Source organism: Culex pipiens, chromosome 1 (genome assembly GCF_016801865.2).
Source record: "Culex pipiens pallens isolate TS chromosome 1, TS_CPP_V2, whole genome shotgun sequence".
NCBI lineage: Eukaryota > Metazoa > Arthropoda > Insecta > Diptera > Culicidae > Culex > Culex pipiens.
This window is the reverse complement of record NC_068937.1, coordinates 106,462,997-106,469,513: the sequence shown is the minus strand read 5'-3', so window position 1 is coordinate 106,469,513 and position 6,517 is coordinate 106,462,997.

The window sequence follows — 6,517 nt, the reverse complement described above, 5'->3', positions numbered from 1 at the left end:
GTTGATTTGTTGATTTGTCTATTTGTTGATTTGTTGATTTGTTGATTTGTTGATTTGTTGATTTGTTGATTTGTTGATTTGTTGATTTGTTGATTTGTTGATTTGTTGATTTGTTGATTTGTTGATTTATTGATGTTTCTCTTGTTGAACATAAGATTTGAATTTGTAATCCCTGTTATAAGCTTTTGAACAGAACCGGTACAGTCCATAAAGTGTTCTACTTCTGTCATGTTGTTTCTAAGAAGTTGTTACTGCTGACTGCCATGACAGTGGCTCGCTGCTCCCTTAGTCATCATTATCATCATCAAACGGACAGACATTTATGACGGAGCGAGGCGCGCGTGAAAAATATGCCCATTACGTTTCTTTGACTGGCTACAGTGAACCTACAAAAATTGACCTGAAGAAATTTAAAAAAATAAAATCTAAATATTTTGTAAACCCACCTAACAAAATCATGCTTCTTAAGCGCAACAATGTGTTTAAAAAATTTCACAGAATCATAGTCAAGGGGATACGTTTCCCGAAAGAACCTTTGCGGCAACCGCAACGGAGAGCATAAACATAGAGTCCCATAGATCTTGCCCTGCCGGGGTTCCTCAGCGGGACCAAGGATGGCACCTCAGCACCAGGCACCAGGCAGTTGTACGAACTATGTTGTCATTTTTCGCAATAATTTATGGACATGTTGTGAATTTTTAATGATTATTTATGAAAAATTGCCCCAAGTGCTCGCCGCACCAGGTTGGACTAGAACAGAGACGAGAACGAAGTCATTCGGAATAGTTAGTCAGCCAGCAGGAGGGGGTTTGGCCCAGGAAATGGCAACCAGAGCAGCAAATGGAGTCCCGCTTGCCGCGCTGCAGTTGATTGAAGTGACGTACTACGCCGGGGATGCACTGAGAGCGCGCTGGTTAGAAGGAATGTTGATTTGTGTTCTTGGGCCGCAGCCGCATCTATTACTTGCATTTGTACAAAAAGTTGTCGTTAAAATGTATACGTTCGGAAAGTGCGTTTAATGAAGCAGATAGAGTTATAAGTCATCTTTTTGAACCAGAATTTTCAGAAAGGTACACATTCGTCACATGAGTTGACAAACAGTAAGGAATGTATAGACTTAAGGGTTGAATGTGAATAACTTTTAACAATACTGTAAGTATGTTACGTTTTCATTTTCATAAGAACTGAAATTAAAATTGACATCGAAATTACCCCCAATCAATCAACATTCCCCAGAGTTAATTTTATGCCCCGTTAACTCTACGTCACAATGTTGATTACAACCGTCGGTCCTCCCGTTGTGGTCGTGGTCGATTAAGTAAATGTAATATTAACAATTATCGACGGCACACAATTGTCGTGCGTGTGTGCTCCTCGCGGTACATTCTCGCTATTTGTCGTCACATTTTTTAACCCGCACCGGAATACTTTTGTGCCGATAATTAAAGGCCACAGGAGCAGGAGGAGGACGACCACTCGGCCGAATGCCATCCTGTCGATAATAATTACCGCTCATTAAGGCGCAGAACTCTTTACTCGCTGGACGGACTTGGTAGCACTTGGAGCTCAAGCTGTGATTATTAACACGCTTTACGCCCCTACTTTTCCCCCGTTTTTTGCCATGTTCGAAGGGGGGGTGTTTCCTTGATTGGGTTGGGTTCTTTGCAGAAGTGCAAATGAAATAATCTGTTTATTTCTTTAAAAATTTACTGCATTTTATTCTAAACCAAAGCGATTGGTACGGTATGTCCACGCATCCATCCTCCCCTGTAGATTCTGTGAAATGTGATCTGTTCATTCATAGAAGAGCAATTCTCTACGAAATCGGTATTTTTTCTTCAATTTTAATTTTTGTATTTTTAATCCGACTGAAACTTTGATGGTGCCTTCGGTATCCCCAAAAAAGCCATTTTGCATCATTAGTTTGTCCATATAATTTTCCATACAAATTTGGCAGCTGTCCATACAAAAATGATGTATGAAAATTCAAAAATAAGTATCTTTTGAAGGAATTTTTTGATCGATTTGGTGTCTTCGGCAAAGTTGTAGGTATGGATACGGCCTACACTGAAAAATATGATACACGGTAAAAAAAAATTGGTGATTTTTTTATTTAACTTTTTATCACTAAAACTTGATTTGCAAAAAAAACACTATTTTTAATTTTTTTTATTTTTTGAAAACATTTAGAGGACTAAAAATGCCAACTTTTCAGAAATTTCCAGGTTGTGCAAAAAATCATTGACCGAGTTATGATTTTTTTTTAATCAATACTGATTTAAAAAAAAATCGAAATTGTGGTCGCAAAAATTTTTGAATTTCATTTTTCGATGTAAAATCAAATTTGCAATCAAAAAGTACTATACTGAAATTTTGATAAAGTGCACCGTTTTCAAGTTAAATCCATATTTAGGTGACTTTTTTGAAAATAGTCGAAGTTTTTCATTTCTTAAAATTAGTGCACATGTTTTCGAAAACAATATTTTAAAAAAAATTCAAATCAAGACTAACATTTCAAAAGGGCCAAACATTCAATATTACGTCCCTTTAAAATGTTAGTCTTGATTTGAAAATTTTAAAAATACTGTTTTCGCAAAGATCGGAAAATTTTACAAATATTTCATATTTTGACATTGAAAATCGGACCATCAGTTGCTGAGATATCGTCATCGAAAAATGGTGCGCTGTTTGGGTGAGACTTAGAAAACATCAATTTTCCTGTTTTTAAACCTTTGCATTGCAATATCTCAGCAACAAAAGCTCGTATCAACAAAATCCGAAGAAGCAAAATATAGAGAGTTTTCTCAGCTTTTCAAAAATATTTTTTTCAAAAGTGGGCAAACATGTGCACTAATTTAAAAAAAAATGAACAACTTCGACTATTTTCAAAAAAGTCACCTAAATATGGATTTAACTTGAAAACGGTGCACTTTATCAAAATTTCGCTGAAGTACTTTTTGATTGCATATTTGATTTTACATCAAAAAATGAAATTTAAAAATTTTTGCGACCAAAATTTCAATTTTTTGAAAAAAAATCAGTATTGATTAAAAAATTCATAACTCGGTCAATGATTTTTTGCACAACCTGGAAATTTCTGAAAAGTTGGCATTTGATGTCCTCTAAAACATATAAAAAAATAAACAAAATTAAAAATAGTGTTTTTTTGCAAATCAAGTTTTAGTGATAAAAAGTTAAATAAAAAAATCACCAAATTTTTTTTACCGTGTATCATTTTTTTCCAGTGTAGTCCGTATCCATACCTACAACTTTGCCGAAGACACCAAATCGATCAAAAAATTCCTTCAAAAGATACAGATTTTTGAATTTTTAAACATCATTTTTGTATGGCCAGCTGCCAAATTTGTATGGAAAATTATATGGACAAACTAATGATGCAAAATGGCTTTTTTGGGCAAACCGAAGGCACCAAAAAAGTTTCAGTCGGATTAAAAAATACAAAAAAAAATCGAATGACCGAAATCCTAGAGAACTGCTCAGAATCCTCCACAACGCAAAAGAGCTGACCGCATTATTTTTTGTAATACATTATCAGGTGTTCTCAGATGTACTGCAATTGTAAATAATGTCAAGAAAAGTACTTGGGGCGTAATCTTATCAAAATAATTTCCAGCAAGCTTTTTGTATTTTTGTATTTTTCAAATCAAAAAATCTAATTAATCGCTCTACAGCATTGCCTTGGCGTTCTCGATTGTAAGATTCCTACTCGAAACTGGGTGTTCGAAGGCTTGATTGTTGAGGCAATTGCAAACCTCTTTTTACACCTTAGCTTCCATCCATCCCGGGATTCGAACTGGCGACCTTTGGATTGTTAGTCCAACTGCCTACCAGCGACTCCACCGAGACAGGACCCAGAAAGACGACTCCTACACCTGGACTGAGCTATCGACCTAACCTCTAGGTTAGACCGGGGCCAACATTTACTTCCCGTCCGACGGCAGGCGTGATCAGACAAATCTCGTCTCGAAAAATGCCACCGGGACCGTCTGGGATCGAACCCAGGACCGAGTATTTTTGTATTTTTGTATTTTTGTATTTTTGTATTTTTGTATTTTCATATTTTTGTATTTTTTTATTTTTGTATTTTTATATTTTTGTATTTTTGTATTTTTGTATTTTTGTATTTTTGTATTTTTGTATTTTTGTATTTTTGTATTTTTGTATTTTTGTATTTTTGTATTTTTGTATTTTTGTATTTTTGTATTTTTGTATTTTTGTATTTTTGTATTTTTGTATTTTTGTATTTTTGTATTTTTGTATTTTTGTATTTTTGTATTTTTGTATTTTTGTATTTTTGTATTTTTGTATTTTTGTATTTTTGTATTTTTGTATTTTTGTATTTTTGTTTTTTTGTATTTTTGTATTTTTGTATTTTTGTATTTTTTGTATTTTTGTATTTTTGTATTTTTGTATTTTTGTATTTTTGTATTTTTGTATTTTTGTATTTTTGTATTTTTGTATTTTTGTATTTTTGTATTTTTGTATTTTTGTATTTTTGTATTTTTGTATTTTTGTATTTTTGTATTTTTGTATTTTTGTATTTTTGTATTTTTGTATTTTTGTATTTTTGTATTTTTGTATTTTTGTATTTTTGTATTTTTGTATTTTTGTATTTTTGTATTTTTGTATTTTTGTATTTTTGTATTTTTGTATTTTTGTATTTTTGTATTTTTGTATTTTTGTATTTTTGTATTTTTGTATTTTTGTATTTTTGTATTTTTGTATTTTTGTATTTTTGTTTTTTTGTATTTGAGCAATTCTCTGAGATTTCGGTCATTCGATTTTTTTTGTATTTTTTAATCCGGCTGAAACTTTTTTGGTGCCTTCGGTAAGCCCAAAGAAGCCATTTTGCATCATTAGTTTGTCCATATAATTTTCCATACAAATTTGACAGCTGTCCATACAAAAATGATATGTGAAAATTCAAAAATCTGTATCTTTTGAAGGAATTTTTTGATCGATTTGGTGTCTTCGGCAAAGTTGTAGGTATGGATATGGACTACACTGAAAAAAATGATACACGGTAAAAAAAAATTTGGTGATTTTTTATTTAACTTTTTGTCACTAAAACTTGATTTGCAAAAAAACACTATTTTTAATTTTTTTTATTTTTTGATATGTTTTAGAGGACATAAAATGCCAACTTTTCAGAAATTTCCAGAATGGGCAAAAAATCTTTGACCGAGTTATGAATTTTTAAATCAATACAGATTTTTTCAAAAAATCGAAATATTGGTCGCAAAAATTTTTCAACTTCATTTTTCGATGTAAAATCGAATTTGCAATGAAAAAGTACTTTAGTGATTTTTTGATAAAGTGCACCGTTTTCAAGTTATAACAATTTTTAGGTAACTTTTTTGAAAATAGTCGCAGTTTTTCATTTTTTTAAAATAGTGCCCATGTTTGCCCACCTTTGAAAAAAATATTTTTGAAAAGCTGAGAAAATTCTCTATATTTTGCTCTATTGAACTTTGTTGATACGACCCATAGTTGCTGAGATATTGCCATGCAAAGGTTAAAAAACAGGAAAATTTATGTTTTTTAAGTCTCACCCAAACAACCCACCACATTCTAATGTCGATATCTCAGCAACTATAGGTCCGATCTACAATGTTAAAACATGAAACATTCGTGAAATTTTCCGATCTTTTCGAAAAAAATATTTTCAAAAATTTAAAATCAAGACTAACATTTCAAATGAGCGTAATATTGAATGTTTGGCCCGTTTGATATGTTAGCCTTGATTTTAAATTTTTGAAAATATTTTTTTCGAAAAGATCGGAAAATTTCACGAATGTTTCATGTTTTAACATTGTAAATCGGACCTATAGTTGCTGAGATATCGACATTAGAAAATGGTGGGTTGTTTGGGTGAGACTTAGAAAACATCAATTTTCCTGTTTTTTAACCTTTGCATGGCAATATCTCAGCAACTATGGGTCGTATCAACAAAGTTCAATAGAGCAAAATATAGAGAATTTTCTCAGCTTTTCAAAAATATTTTTTTCAAAGGTGGGCAAACATGGGCACTATTTTAAAAAAATGAAAAACTGCGACTATTTTCAAAAAAGTTACCTAAAAATTGTTATAACTTGAAAACGGTGCACTTTATCAAAAAATCACTGAAGTACTTTTTCATTGCAAATTCGATTTTACATCGAAAAATGAAGTTGAAAAATTTTTGCGACCAATATTTCGATTTTTTGAAAAAATCTGTATTGATTTAAAAATTCATAACTCGGTCAAAGATTTTTTGCCCATTCTGGAAATTTCTGAAAAGTTGGCATTTTATGTCCTCTAAAACATATCAAAAAATAAAAAAAATTAAAAATAGTGTTTTTTTGCAAATCAAGTTTTAGTGACAAAAAGTTAAATAAAAAATCACCAAATTTTTTTTTACCGTGTATTTTTTTTTTTCAGTGTAGTCCATATCCATACCTACAACTTTGCCGAAGACACCAAATCGATCAAAAAATTCCTTCAAAAGATACAGATT